This window comes from Pteropus medius, unplaced genomic scaffold (genome assembly GCF_902729225.1).
Source record: "Pteropus medius unplaced genomic scaffold, Ma_sr-lr_union100, whole genome shotgun sequence".
NCBI lineage: Eukaryota > Metazoa > Chordata > Mammalia > Chiroptera > Pteropodidae > Pteropus > Pteropus medius.
The window spans coordinates 9385978-9401941 of NW_024344240.1; the positions used below are offsets into that span (position 1 = coordinate 9385978).

Genomic DNA, 15964 nt, shown 5'->3' on the forward strand with positions numbered 1-15964 from the left:
CTTATAAATAATGGTTTACAGGATAGCTCCCAAAAGTCTATAAAACCAATGTGTGGGTCAAATGATAACATGACTATACTGAGCCCTTCCATGCCCTGAATCACTGCCTGTGTCTCAGGAAGTATGCAAATACATTCAATATCCTGTTTTATAGTTTGTGGACAGGTGCTACTGTCTACATTGTCTAGTAGTAGTGAACTCTGGTTCAGAACTGGGTTTCCAGTTTATTTGGCATTCTCTGGAAAACACAGCTGTATAATATCCTGAATGAGAATATGAATTTTTTAAAAAAAGTTATATGATGTAATATTAAACTAGTATGCATGTGCTGGCAAAATAGTCACTCACTTCTACTCCCACTGGTAAATGGAAACATGGTTGTAACTCATGAGTAGCCTGGGAAGATGGCTAACCTGCAGGATTAAGAGACAGCAGAACCATGTTGAGACCAAGCCTGTCTGACTTAGTAGGGGCTGGGACAAGTGGGCAGGAGGAATGATTTTTCAGACTCTCTGGTGGTGGATAGGAAGGAAGGCACAGGTGTGCATCGAAGGGGTTGGTTACAGGAAGCGACAAGTTGGACTTATAGGTTTAATTTTTACTTGAGTACTTCTATATCAGCCACAGCCTTTAAAAGCAAGTTATTTCTTTTGACCCAGCAATTTCACTTCTGGATATTTTCCAAAGAAAACCAAAACAATAATTTGTAAAGATCTATGCACTCCAATATTTATGGCAGCACAATTTACAATAGCCAAGATATGTAAGCAACCTAAATGCTCATCTACAGATAAAGAAATTATGGTTTATATATATACAATAGAATATTACTCAGCCATTAAAAAAATGAAATCCAACCATTTGCACTGACATGGACGGACCTAGAGGTTCTTATGCTGAGTGAAATAAGTTAGACAGAGAAATATAAATACCATATAATTTCACTTATATGCAGAATCTGAGGAACAGAAAGAACAAACTAATCAAAAACAAACTCACAAATCTAGTGGACAATTTGGTGATGGACAGAGGGAAGGGGAATAGTGGAGCTGGGAAAATGGTGTGAAGGGTTAAAGAAGTACAAATTAGTAGTTGATAATTGGTCACGGGGATGGGGAGCATGGCAGAGGGAATGCAGTTAGCATTAATATGATGGCTAGGTGGAGGGCCAGGGGAGGGAGGGAGTAATTGGGGGGATCATTTTATGAACTACATAGATGTCTAACCAATGTACAATGTACTGTATACTTAAAACTAATTAAAATAAATAATTTTTTTTAAAAATCAAGTTATTTCTGATTCAAAAGGATGCTTAAAAATTTCATAGATTTGTGTGTGTAAATATATGTATATTTATACATATATACAGAGATATTACACGTACATTTATATACACATAATTATAATAATATGTCAAACTAAGTGTCTTCTAAGTCAGTAGTCACTTCATTATTTTAACAATTTTCCTTTTAAATATTACTCCAGCATGGCAGCAAGTTCTGTGAAATGATTTTAATGTGTTTCAGTGAAGTTGAAAATGATCAATGGAAGCATTGCAAATATCAGACAATTATTTTTTAGAGCAAAGCCCTTGTGTATCTGTAGGTTTCTAGTTTTTCAGTTCCGGGAACCAAGAAGGCAATCTAGATTTATGGACCAAGTATCTGCATTCAGGTAACTGTCGAGAAATAAAGTTGGCAGTGAGGATAGTAGTCATAAAACAGCCACATACTCTTAAAAATTCTTTTATCAGTAATTAAAAGCCAGAATTACCAGGTTACTAATATTGCCTAATGAAGTTCTGTCTAGTTATTCATATTACTTAATGAAGTTCTGTCTTTGTGTTTGTATATATGCCTGTTTTGTTTTGTTTCCCCTCAGTGAGTGTATTTTTGCCTTATATTGATGTGTCTGTGTCTCCTAGTCTTTCCCTCTTTAATTCCTCTCAGTGTCTTTATTCTGCTAGTCCACATACACACACTCTTACTTTCCTTTCTTCTTCCCAGACTCCTTGCTTTCCTTCATTCTGATCACTTCCATCTCATATACTTCCTTCCTCTCTCTCACCTTTCCTTCCTTTCACATTATCTTTCCTTCTTTTGAAAATTTCTACTCTAAATGTTCATACTAATCCCACCTTACTTGAAATTGAGAAAAACATTCTTTTGAACATTGAGAAATATCTACAGTAGAAACTACAACAGAAATTGCCACAAAAAGAAACTGGCAAAAATGAAAAGGTCAACATTAATAAAATCTGTTTAGATGACAAAAATAATATAACTCTCCTTCTTACTGAAAAATAATACAAATATAAATAATACCTAATAAAACTATATATACATAAATTTTACCTAGCAGTAGTGAGTTAATTATAGTTCAAAGAGAAAGAAACTGCTGTATTAATGTCTAATATGTGAGAAATGGTTATAATTATCTATTGCATGAAAAAAACATTTAATTCTTGCATCAAATGTTTCAATTTATATGAAGCTCCATTCTCTGTCGTTCTCAATAACCATTTAGAACCTGCTCCTTAGAAAGAGTTCATGTATGGACATTTTGGAGAAAAAGAAAAAAATGTCCATATAAGAGAACAGAAGGACACCTATACATTATTTGTTACAGTGCTAATTAAACCATTGTGTTTCTTGATCATCATTTCCAGTCCTACTAAATTAAGTCAATTTTATTTATGTGGCCCTGGCTTGAGTGTTTGGGGGAGTGATTGACCCGCAGTAACAAAGAAGCTCCAAACCCCATCATTAGTTAATGATTTTTACTTTGTGAATAAACAAGATCATTTTCATTAATAAGAATGTAACTGCATCACAATCATAAATAGGAACTTGTATTTGATAGTTTTGGACATGGTGCATAATAGAGATGATTTCTTTATAAGTTGTTCACAATAAACTTTCCCCCCTCTAAATAGTCTGGCTAATTTATATATCTTGCATTTATTCACATGATCATGAATTAAATATTAATTACCTTTGTTATTTTTGTTCAAAACTATTTTAGAGCAGATGTTTTTCTGTGTGCACTTTACAATCACTGTCACTTACTCCATTCTGATATTCCCATTCAAAAACAAAAGCTAAAATTGGAATTTTGAAATGGAATTTTGCTAGTTCCTGGATAGTGGTTCTGCAGTCTATTTGACAACCTCCATTTGATCTTAAAGTCCTCATTGTGATTTTTCTTATCAAATTTATTGGAGTAACATTGATTAATAGCATGTAAGTCCCAAGTGTACAATTCTCTAATGCATCATCTGTTTATTGCATTGTGTGCTTACCACTCAGTCTAGTCTCCTTCCGTCACCATGAATTTGACCCCCTTTACCCTCTTTATCCTCTCCCTACCCCCTTCCCCTCTGGTAACGATCATACTGTTGTCTGTGTCTATCAGTTTGTTTTGTTTGTTTGTTTATTTGTTTCTGCTTTATATCCCATATGAGTGAACTCATGATTCTTGTCCTTTTTTGACTGACTTATTTCACTTAGCATGATACTATCAAGATCCACCCATGTTGTCAGTATTTCATCTTTTTTTATGGCTGAGTCTTTGTTTAATCATCCATTAATGGGGTCTTTAGATTTTTTTCCAGATCTTGGCTACCATGAATAATACTGCAATGTCCTTCTGATTATTAAATGACCACTATTCATTTTGCTCTCTAAGTTTTATGATAAGGTTAACTGTTTCTTCTTTAAAAATGTGTGTGGAAGAGTTCTGTTTCTCCTCCAACTTCAAAAAGTGCTTGCACAGTCCCTAGATGATCACAACAAGTACTCAATGACTTCTAGGAAGCCCTAAAAACTATGCTATACACAAATATATAAAGTATAAATAAGTTGCAAAGTCAGGGGGAAGACATACAGGATATCATTATTCACTAAACAAAATAATGTTGATTAAGTGGTAGGATAAATGAAGTATTTCTGTATCATTTATGGAGGTGATTAGAAAATAATGTGAAGGTACTTGTATTTAAGATTTATTTTCTTTCGAATTTGAAGTTTGGAGCTTAAAACCCTTTTCTCCTAGGGAAAAAGCAGGACATATCCATGCATATTGTGCATTTGTATAGACCCAGCACAAGGAGGTAGGAGGAAAGGGGAAGGATGGGGGCACACTCAACCCCCCACCTTAAGTAGCACCTAAGTCTTTTGTTTTTTTTTAATTTAACCATTTTTTGCAAGCATATTCTGCTAACGAAATTTCTGCTGATAGAACAATTTCTACATAAAATACTGTGCTAAGGAAATTAAAGGAAGACATACATTATTTTCTTCTAAAACTAGGCAATGAAAGTTTATGGTCATATACTCACACAATATGTAAATTACTGGATTTTTAATCTCTATTATCATGGAATTTTATAGCTCTCATTATTTTATTTTATTTTTTGGTTAGGAATACAAACTTTAAGTAAAAAAAAAATTTGGATTATTGACTGAGTCACTTTGAACTCATTTCTACAAATGTATTTAACTTAAATTGTCAAGATTCCATTATTATTTGACCACATTTAATTTTTCATCTGATGCAATCTATAATAAAATACTTATCATAGAACAACTAAGATGATGCAATAATCTTCTTTTAAACTTTTTAAGTAAGGCTTATTTCAAATATCTTCTCATATATAATAATTATTTCAGCAAAACACTTATGAACTATGTGAATTTCATTTTCATATTTCTTCATTATCAAAATAAGATCATTTATGTATAATCTTTCTTAATATCTTTAGTTTTATACTGCTATTTGACAACATTAATATAAGACCACATATATTTTATTATTTTGATATGCTTAAGCAAATGAAAATGAAAATAACAGTCTGGGGCTTTAATGAAGCCAAATTTACCAGCAAAAACAACAAATTTCACTTTGTATTTAACTTCTTTCTGAATTCTTTCAGTATCCTGATTCTCAAATCTATAATGATCATTTCTTTGCCGTCTTTAATTTTCTAATTTTATCTAAATATATTTAACTTCTATTCTTTTAGAGAAATTCCTATGACCCATCATATTATGTTTCTGAAAAGGCCAATAGCCTATTAATATAGTGCATGACTAAGTTATAATGTGGCTAATCATTAACTGAATTGTTTAATCAATCTATTGTCAATTAAAAGAAGTTTGATGATTCCTACATTATTTAACTGAGATATATTGTTTGTCTTTAGGTATAAACTGGAGAAAATTTAAAGTTTATATTAAACCGTATTCCCAATGTTGGTGTATTATTTTGTGTTTTAATTAATGATTAAATAGTTGTTTCTTTAGAAAATTTGGTTCACAAGAGGATTGAATTATCTTTTAAACTACATTATTGGTCTGCATTCTTAGAGAGCAGAGTTTGATCAGTTCATCATGTCCTGGTTATTTGGTCAATCTTCATGTAGACCAACTGGGATTTCTTGCCTGACCTGCTACTGTTAACTTACTTCCTGTCTCTTTTTCGGTTGTCTTGCAAAAGCACACCTTCAGTGGTGAGGGGAACTAGGAACAAAAGTTTGCAGGATAAGCCAGACACATCATCTATACATTCAATGGGTAGCTTTTTGAGGCATCTCCTGGAGAAAGCCAATTTCCTAGGTTCATGTTTGCACCAAAGTCATTTTTATATGCTCACATCTGGGTGGAGTTTAACTTCGGTGAACATATACTGAGCATGTTACTAAGACACGGGCGTTATATTATGCACTGAAGATAAAAAGTGAACAAGAAACAGTTTCTCTTTTCTTGCAGATCTTTCCAGGTTACTAGGAAAGAGATTTACAATGCAAAGGGTTACGTTTTATACTCATGCTAAATGCCAAACGCTGTGGTGGCATAGAATCAAAGTGTTTTGACAACATTGCTGGAATGACATCTCAAAGAAGGGTTTGCTTGCTCACCTGGTACAGGAGGGCAGCAGCAGGTTTGTGGGCAGTCTTCTTAGCTCCACTTAACTATTACCTAATAATTCAGAGCAAGTTCATTATTGTTGTTTCTGTTATTGTTGTTACAGTATGGCTTTTAATAGCTTGACTGTTTTATGAAAAACTTGTAAATATTATACAATTAATTTATCATTCATAAAACTTAATCCCAATTAAATCAGGAGAAAGCATCTATTATCTCTGGTCTTATGGGAAAAAAATTCTCCCCTCTTATAAACCTGATATTATCAAATAACCTTGCCAATGGAATCAGTGTTCCATGACAGCAAACCAACCACTAATAAATAGCAACTTAGATACTAGATTTGTGACATGAGTAATAGGAGAAGCTTAAATTAAGGTTTACTGTTGGGCACACTATAGCTTGGCATAGCTCTGTACATATGAGCATGGTCACAGTTTCTAAGACATAGCTGAGAGAGCTGGCTCATGAACTTCAGGGACTGTGCTCAAAAAATGAACAAGATATCTATAGTCTTCACTGCATAAAGTAAATCTGTCATTTATGATGGCCTTTACCTCTCTCAGGAGCCATGAGGCTTATTTCAAATGATCATGTGACTTTGGCTTTTCTACCAGCTCCTGTCCTGATTTTCTAAAAGTGGAGTCAAGTAGCCATTGCAGATTGTCTGAGTATCCGCAGAAAAGAGTGCCAGGTCAAAGGGATTCAGGAATGGAAGTGACCACTTCTTCAAATTAAATTTTAAAAAAGTACGGAGAGGATATAGCATTGCATCAAATGCGGCATCACGTCTGGGGAAAACATGACTTCACATTGCCTAAATTCTTACCAAAAATGATATAGGCATTTAGGATAATCTGTTCATTTTGTGAAATGTACAGTGGGAAAATATTGAAAACTCATCTTCCTAAAACATAATATTAAGATTACATTTTCTTTCTTTTTTTTAATGAGGTTTTTAGATCTCGGTGATATTTTAGATCATTAAAAGGAAACTTATCTGTTAAAACACAGAGAGAAGAGTGTTCATCCAGTCTATTTCATTTCTGACCTATTCTCTCACATATTGCTTGTGTCACTTATTTCAAACTTAATTGCATATTCTCGCTTGTCAGTTATTGTTGTCTCATGTGTTTACTTTCTCTCCATGTCTCACACTTTTATATTTTTTATTATACTGAGCTAATAACAAGTTCCTTGGAAAAGTCACTGAAATACGTATGTCATTTTTTTAGATTTTAAAATTGAAAATAAAATGATAAAGATTACCATGAATGGATATTCCACTGCAGCAATATGAAAACCATATGTCAAAACAATACATTGTGTTGTCAAATAAACACGTGTTTTTCCATATTGGTCTTTTAAGTCAAAAGCATCAATATTTCTTGGTTTTCTAAATGGATAATAATAAGTTCTGTCTTCCCCTCCTTGCTTCAAATGGAGTCCAGAGCAAACTCACATGCTGCAGCCAAGACCATGTATCTTCTAGCTAGGCCTGCAGAACAGACTGCAGGAGGGACTATATCCAAGTCCTGTAGGTCAAGGGTGAACTCCACAGCTCTCAGCACTTCCACCCTAACCTCCAGTACATGCCTTCAGCCTCCAGGGTTAATCTCATCATGCCTTTGTCCCAGGTTAGGTTCCCTGAAAAACAGAGTGAGACAGGAATTTTAACACAATGTTTTAGGAAATCCTCTTAGCAGCAACATCTGTTAGCTAAAAAGGAAGCAGGACTGGGCAGAGGGAGAAGTTGAATGGCAATGCAGTTGCAGCAGAAGTCTCAGTCATTCCTGCTGGAAGTTCTGGAGCTGGGATTGCTTATCAGAACTTGTTCTGCTTTAACACAAGGGTGAATATGGGCTGCCCCCATGGGCATGTAATTTGGGGATAGACGTTTCTCTGACTGAGGGCAATTCCCAGAAATGGGTTCAGCTAAGATCCATTAGCTTCCAACACTTTCACCAGGTGGGGGAAATGAATATCTTAGTCCTGAAGTGGGAAGAGGGGCGTGGCATGCTTCAGTATCCACCACTGTGTACTCTTTCACAGTTCAAATCCACTTACTTTGTATATTAAGTTCACTATCTGTTTACTCTTCTATGCAATCCCTTTATCCTTGCCAAGTACCTCTGCTAATCTAGAGGGCTTATTTGGTGGCCTGACTCAGAACTCATCCCTAAGGTATCTGAGCTCCTGGTCACTATGACTTTCAGATTCTCTGAATGCAGCACATGTTGATTTGCTATCAAGTGTGGGCCGGGAAGAAGCAGGAGATACCTCAGGAGATCACTTGGGTGCCAATTGTATTCTTTTTTACCAAAATGTAATGGCAACTTTCCTACTTCCAATGAACAGAGTCAATTACCCTGCCAGAATGGTGACTCTTTTTCTTGCCTGTTGATCTCTAAGCACAAGGATATCAAGTGACTCAGAGGCAGTCAGAGTTTAAAGTTTATTAGGATTCTTACTGTGTCCCCTGGTGAAAGTATTCTCCCTTTGGGGACTAGGATTATTAGACCCACAGAGCCAAGATTTGGGGCAAATGATTTACAAATCCTTCAGTTTAGTCACTGAGATTCATGGTAAGCCAAGCCATTCTTAATTTTACCTCTTAGTTCTTGGACCCATATATTCAAACAATCCAGGATATAGCATTATATAGTAATCATTAAGAGTGCATATTGCCTCCCAGGAAGGTAGCCCATCTTGGCAGGGTGTCACCTCCAAGTTAACATCTCAGCTATGCATTCAAGAGATTATTCTATGACTCTATCAGGCTGCAATGTCTGGAATGTGTGGTAGATAGTAATAACATCATATCCAGTAATTTCATTCCCATGATCATTTTCCTAACTGGGTCCCTTGGTCCAATGAGATATATGGAAATTTCTTGTTGGTAGGAAAAAACATTATGTAAGCCCTCAGATAATGGTAACATCTGAGGCTCTGAAGGTAGAGAATGCAAATTCATATCCAAAATATGTGTTTAAGTTGTAGTTAAGTTGAATTGCTGCCCCCTCCAGTGTGAAAAGGAGTGGTTGGTTGGTCTTTTCAAGGGATGGTGTCATATTGGGAGCTTGGCAATTACTTCTTTTGTTGGCAGATTGGATCTTGGGCTGCGAGAGTAGCTAAATCAGTCCTAGTGGGAGCCCATGCTGGTGGACTCCATCTCTGTCACTAAGTCTCCTTCATTAATGACCCCATTATGCCGGTATATAAAAGCTGAAGACAGAAACTGGCTAACTTCTCGTTACTAGACCATTCTGTCTAGATAGAGATTAAATGCTTATTCCTTGGTATATGCTCTCTGATGGGTGTCATCATGCAAGACAAAGACTACATTTTATCCTGTCTCATATGTTTACCCACATGCCTTTTCCTCAGACCTCTTTGTCCCTATTCTTTGAACTAAATCATTCATCTCCTATTCCTGCCTGACTAGCTAAAGCTATTCACTTGGCTTATGAATTCATATATTTTGTTAACTTGGCAACTTTTCTCTCCACGCAGAGTGGAGAACGAGTTAAACCAGTGCTCTGCCCTATTGTTCTGACCATTGGGAATGTTTCTTCTCTCTGTTCCTTTCAGAGCCACCCTTGAGTGGTGGCCTGCCACCTATTTTCAGATTGTATTCAGATGTCGAACCAACCCACTTACCAAGCTCACCCCTTTTCTTCCTTTGTATCTGATAGTCAAGAGTCCTACATATGCCCCATTTGTAGCAGTTGAGCATGACATACTGTCACCAGAGTGGGGGATGTCATAAACGTCTACAGCTTACTTGTTCTCCTTAGACTTGCTTCAGCCCAATATTGGACTTTATGTCTTAAGATTGATTACTTCTGGGCATTCTTGACATTATGACTTGGTAGATCTAACAGAAACCAGTTCATGGTGGTCAGTTCTGGCCTCATGGTCAGGGATCCTTTCTCTACTAGGGCTGTTCACTGAGTATTGTATAATTCTTTGCTGCAAATGACATGGCCTTAAGCCAGAAACCTGTGGGTCTGTGTTTTTATTCTTCCATTAGATCTTGCCATTAACGCCATTAGCATCTTTTCTTTTTACTACAGATACCTTCGAATATACCATAAACTCTACCGAATTTTGTCCAACCAGTAAGGCTGTCCTTAGTGCAGCCTGGACCTGCTCTGCAGGCCTTTCAAAGCTGGCCACCTCTCTTGATACTCAATGCATGGGTCGGAGCAGTATTCTCAAGTATAAAATACGCTGAACCTAAATAAGCCAATCTGTCATTGTGCTTCCTTTGCAGTGGTGAAAAGTGTAAGATACAATAATTTTTCTTATATTACAATGAAGACATCTGCAATTCCCCAGGCCACTGAGCCCCTTAAAACTTCACTGATAGAGTGTGTCCCTGAATCTTTGTTAGTTCATCTTTCAGGCTGTGGAACACAGATGTCTCAAACACATATTTGAGTCTGTTTATCCGCTAAAGCAAAGATTCCATATTTCGGTCTAGCATCATCACAACAAATGATTATTTGTTTTAGTTTGTGGTAGTCCACTGTTAATCACTGAGATCAATGTTATTGGTGTCTAAACTGGTGAATTATAAGGACCACCAATTATACATTCTCTAAATTTTAAGGGTGGCACTAATCTTTGCCATTCCTTCTAGAATATAGTGTTCCAGATTTACTATTTTGGTGATAGGGAGACGTTTTAGAGGATATCACTTACGGTACTCATTTTATTAGCTAAGAAGCAAATGTTTTTACATTTCTCTGGAGATGAAAGAGCCTGAATACTTCTTCATTTGTGCATCAGTTCTTCTGTGATATGTCTGCCTACTTTTTACATTGGTTGTCATTTTCATATTTATTTGGAAGAATTTTTTATATATTCTGTATATATGAATTGCAAATACCTTCCCCTGCTGTTGGCTTACTTTATCACACTTATCGGTCTTTTAAAAACTGTTTTAAGGAGTATAATATACATATAGAAGCACATACATAAGAGTAGAACTCAATGAATCTTCGCAACCTAAATATGCTTGTGTAAACAGATCAAGAAACAGAATATTGATAGGAGGCTTTACTTACTGGTTGTTATCTTTTGGTGAATAAAAGCCTTTAATTTTAATATGTTCTAATTTATCAGTTTTTTTCTTTAAATTAGTGCTTTTTGTAAACTGCTTAAGAAATCTTTGCTAAGGTCATGAAAATATTATCTAACTTTTTTTTTTTCCTAGAAGCTTTATTGTTCTACAGTTCATGTGTTAAATCCATAATCATTCTGGAATTTTTGTTGTATATACTATAAGGTAGCTGTCAAGACCTATTTTTTTCTTCAGCTAGATATCCAATTGAGCTAGCACCATTCATAGAAGAAGTAACCATTTCCTCAATGACACCTTTGTCATAAATTGACCATAGATATGTGTGTCTATTTCTTGACCCAATAGATGAAACATCTATTCTATTCCATTGGTCTATGTTTGCATCAGTAACTCCCTTTTAAGTAGTATAGATCTTTGAAACTTTGACATCCAAGACTATAAGACTTCCAACTTTGTGATTGTTTTTCTTCAAGATGATCTTTGCTATTCTTGGTTCTTTTCATTTTTGTATAGATTTTAGAGTTAACTTGTTAACTTCTAAAAATTCTTAAAATTTTGTTTGGAATTGCATTGAATCTAATAGATAAATTTGGGGAGAATTGAAATCTTTCAATACTGAATCTTTTATTCCATAAACATTTTATATTTCTCCATTTATTTGTCTTTAATTTTCTCAGAATGTTATTTGTTTTATATGTTTTATACATCTTTTGTCACATTTATTCCTAAGTATTTTTTATTTCTATGTATTATAAGTGGTTTTATTTTTTAAATTATTTTTAAAAATTTTTTATTGCTGGTATAGAGAAGCTCGATTAACTTTTAACAGCAACCTCACTAAATTTACTTCCTTATTTTAATGTTTAACCTATAGACTATTTTGGATTTTCTCAAACACAGTTATGTCTCTGAAAAAATTAAGTTTAATTTTTTCTTTTTCATACATCATATTTTTGTTTTTTTCCTTCTTAATTCAAATTTATGGTTCCTGATGTCTTTCTACAAGTCTGTGATATTCTGCCTAATTGGAAGAAACCAGTAGGAATACCCATTATGAATTTTCCATGAAAATATTGGAGCATGTAAATAGTTTCCTTGGACTCAAGGATTAATAACTTCCATTTATCTTTCTGTTATTTTCTTTTGAGGGTGTGCTCAGAATATATCTACAGCTGAAGCTACATTTCTTAATGGTACATATCTTCTGGTAGCTTGCACTGAGAATTTACTACTGTGGAAAACAAGATGGAAAAGTATTCTGGAGCCCAGTGCTTACTGGACAGATTTTGGGCATTCACAGTTCCCTAATTTGTTGTACTCTTTTCTGAAAGCTGAAAGGTTAATGAATTTGACTTCTAAACATACTTCCAGCACTGAGTCTATCACTAATGTTATCTAATTATTGTTTTCTTCAATCATTTTTCGAATAAAATTTCAGCCATATGTTGTCAACAAAGGGAATACCATTTCAAATTAGGATTTGAGTTTGTAAATGAAAGCATTTCTCAAATATATAAGCAAAAAAAATTCCCTTGGATAAAAATACAGATCCTTTAAAGATATTTTAATAAAATCAAAACCATAGATATGAAATATGGTATCTGGTGCATTGATAAAGTTCCCTGGAGAACTCTGGATGTTTAAAGCAACAGTTTGATTGAACGGAACAATAAATGCAGTGGTGAGTGTATTTTTTCTCTTTCTTTCTCATCTACTAGAAAAATATAGATAATAGAGCTCATTTATTTCCTTAACATTTCAGAGCTCCACAGATGGGAAAACACAACCCAGTGGAAATTATTTCTGGCAACCTTGAGAAGATATGTTAGCATTTTGTGGCATTTCTTTCACTGACATGTAAAGCATGGCTTTCCCTCATTGCAGTGTCACAGTGAAGTGTCACAATAAAGCCAAAATAGTGTGCCCTCAGGGAAAACTAGGAAAAGGGACCATTTTCTATGCACACACAAAGGGTAATATTTATTACAAAGCCTTTTATTTTAGGTCCAAATGCTGCCTGGGCTATGGCTACTTTGTAATGGAGAAATGCACAGAGTGTGGGATTTAAAGCAAATGTTATGTATAAATCTAATGTAATTTATGTAAATATAAGTAATACGTAAAAAAGGAAATTCATTCATGGACATACAAGCATGTATAAATCAGTGCAGTGTACCAGAGAGAGCACTTGTGATGTTGCATAGTAGCGACATCGACTTGATGCTGACAGAGTCCGAAGAGCACTGAGCCGGGAGTCAGAGCAGCTCTGTCTTGACCTATTTTTGTCCTTACCATCACAAAGGTTATCTTCTTTATCTACAACATGTGATATAAAAATTATTATTCCTGTTTGATGGATAAGGAATTTGGTGTTCCAAAAGATCAATTATTTGTTACCGATTACACAGTTAATATTACTTAGGGAACTTCGTACACAATTTGTATCAAATACAATTATTTATTTTAAGCTAAATTTGTACTTTTGGTAAAACCTTATATGTTTCCTTTATCCTTGCACAGTTATTTGGACCCAAGTACTGAACTTGATTTTTATTATCATTAAATGTCATTTCATGAGTTTCATTTTACTGCTTAGACTATGGATATATGGGGTCTTAATCACATTTTACAACATGTTTTTCATTGCTGCAACTCAGTAGCATCTCCAGATCTCATGAATGTTGTATATATCTGCACCTGAATTATTGGGCAAAGCCCTGTGTTAGGCAGCTTCCTTCCTGTTAGAGAGGTGGCTGGTTTATCCAGGTATTACTTTACCCGATTGTCAAATGCTTATGGAAATTACCCAAAATCATTGTTCTAATTTGGCAAATGTAGAAGAGAACATGAGCCTTGGGGCCTAGCAGACTGGGATTCAAATATCAACAGTACACATTGCTGGATATGCGATTTGGGGAATGCAATTTGTCTTTGTAAGTAAATTTGGATAATAAGGTTAACAAGACAAAGTTTATAAGGATCTTACAGGTAGTAGATGTGCAGCCTTATTCATCACCCCAACCATCAAAGAAAGAAATGACATTTTTCTGACTGGCCAGTTTTTTTTTTTTTAATTTTACTTCTTTAACCCCTTTTCACTCCATTTTCCTGGTCCCCCAACCCCCTTCCCCTCTGGCCTTCACCAGATTGTCTTCTATTTTTGTGAGTCCGTTTTTTATCAGTTTGTTCTTTTTGTTCCTTAGATTCTGCATATAAGTGAAATTATATGGTATTTATCTTTCTCTGACATTTCATTCAGCGTAATAACCTCCAGGTCCATCCACATCATTGTAAATGGTAGTATTTCACTCTTTTAATGGCTGAGTAATATTCTATTGTATATATGAGCCATAACTTCTTTATCCAATTGTCTGTTGATGGGCGTTTAGGTTGCTTCCATATCTTGGCTATTGTAAATTGTGCTGCCATGAATATTGGGGTACATAGATCTTTACAAATTATTGTTTTAATTTTCTTTGGATAAATATCCAGAAGTACAATTGCTGGGTCAAAAGGTATATCTATTTTTAATTTTTTGAGAAACCTCCAAACTGTTTTCCATAGTGGCTGTACCAGTTTGCAATCCCACCAACAGTGTATGAGAGTTCTTTTTTCTTCATATCCTCACCAACACTTGCTATTCTTTGATTTATTGATGATAACCATTCTGAGAGGTGTGAGGTGATATGTCATTGTGATTTTAATTTGCATTTCTCTAATGATTAGTGACCTTCTTTTTAATTACCCCCACCACCCCGGGTCTCATTGATCAGTGTTTCCTGGCAATGACTAATTTTCATCATAAACTTTCTCAGCCTCTTTCTCAATACAAATGTTATGCTTAAATTGGTTTTAGAATACACTTTCTTTCCCTGCTTTAATATCTGAATGACATTTGCCAGGAGCCTCATTTTATATAAATCCTTTTGGTATGAGATAATGGTTTAGTATTCTTGCATATTTTCTGAGCACCTTTGATGGAAATATACTTGATTCAGGAGACTTTAAAGTAGTTTAGAAAACTTCTTGAACTCTTTTCATATAATTAGGAAACTTATTCCCTTTTGATATGTTTCTTTTGCCCCTCTCCTTCCAAAGGTCAATCTCCTTGACAAAGAAGGCCAGTACAGGGATAGTTCTGCCTCTCTGTGCTCACCCTAATTACAGCATAACTGCACATCGTAGACTATTTTCCTGGACAAACCTGCAGATTCAGAGCATGTCAGTCTTCATTTGCTGCAGTCTTCTTATACAAGCATGTGTTTGCTCCTATGGTCATCTGGTTATATGCTCTTTTGCTCCATCTTCTGTGCATGATCACTTTGACACTGGGCTCGTCAGAGAAATTTTATAAAAGCACATTAGTTTATTTAGGAACTACTATTCTCTTTCTCAGAATAACCTTCAATTCTCCAATTTTTAATCTTTTTTTTTTTTTGAGAGATTTCTAAACTTCTTGAATTATCTCTCCTCCCAAAATCATTATTTTCCCTAGAAGGAATAACACTTTTTTTCCTCTGAAGTCTTTTAATCTATTCTTCTGAATTCGAGAATTCACCTATGACTATAACCAAATAATTCCCATGAGTGGGCCCCCGTCTTTGCATTGATGTTTCTAAGAGAACAAATTAAGGCCTAATTAAGGTGTCATTTAATAATGTTACTAAATATTTGATCATTTTTTAGTGATGGAATAAGGAATATCTTATTACTCTCAGTCTAGGATCCTCTCTTCTGAACCTTTTCATCTAAAGCTCTTGCATTTTTTCCCTAGAGCATTTAATAAATAGCTCTCATAGATTCACTGTTAGCTAAACCCTCTGGTTCCTTGGATCTTGCCAAGAGAATGTTTGTCTTAACTTCAATACATAGAGTGATCTACGTTAATTCTGAGTGAGCTGTATGTTGGACATCCATTTTGAAAGGGCCACCCTCAGAAGCATTTCCAAAT

The 15964-nt window shown here is 34.9% G+C and overlaps 1 protein-coding gene across 7 annotated transcripts in view; it reads left to right on the forward strand.

Annotated features, from left to right (window-relative positions):
* Positions 1-15964, forward strand: part of LOC120607253 (suppression of tumorigenicity 18 protein) — a 261461-nt gene that overhangs the window by 182274 nt on the left and 63223 nt on the right. The window lies entirely within an intron of this gene.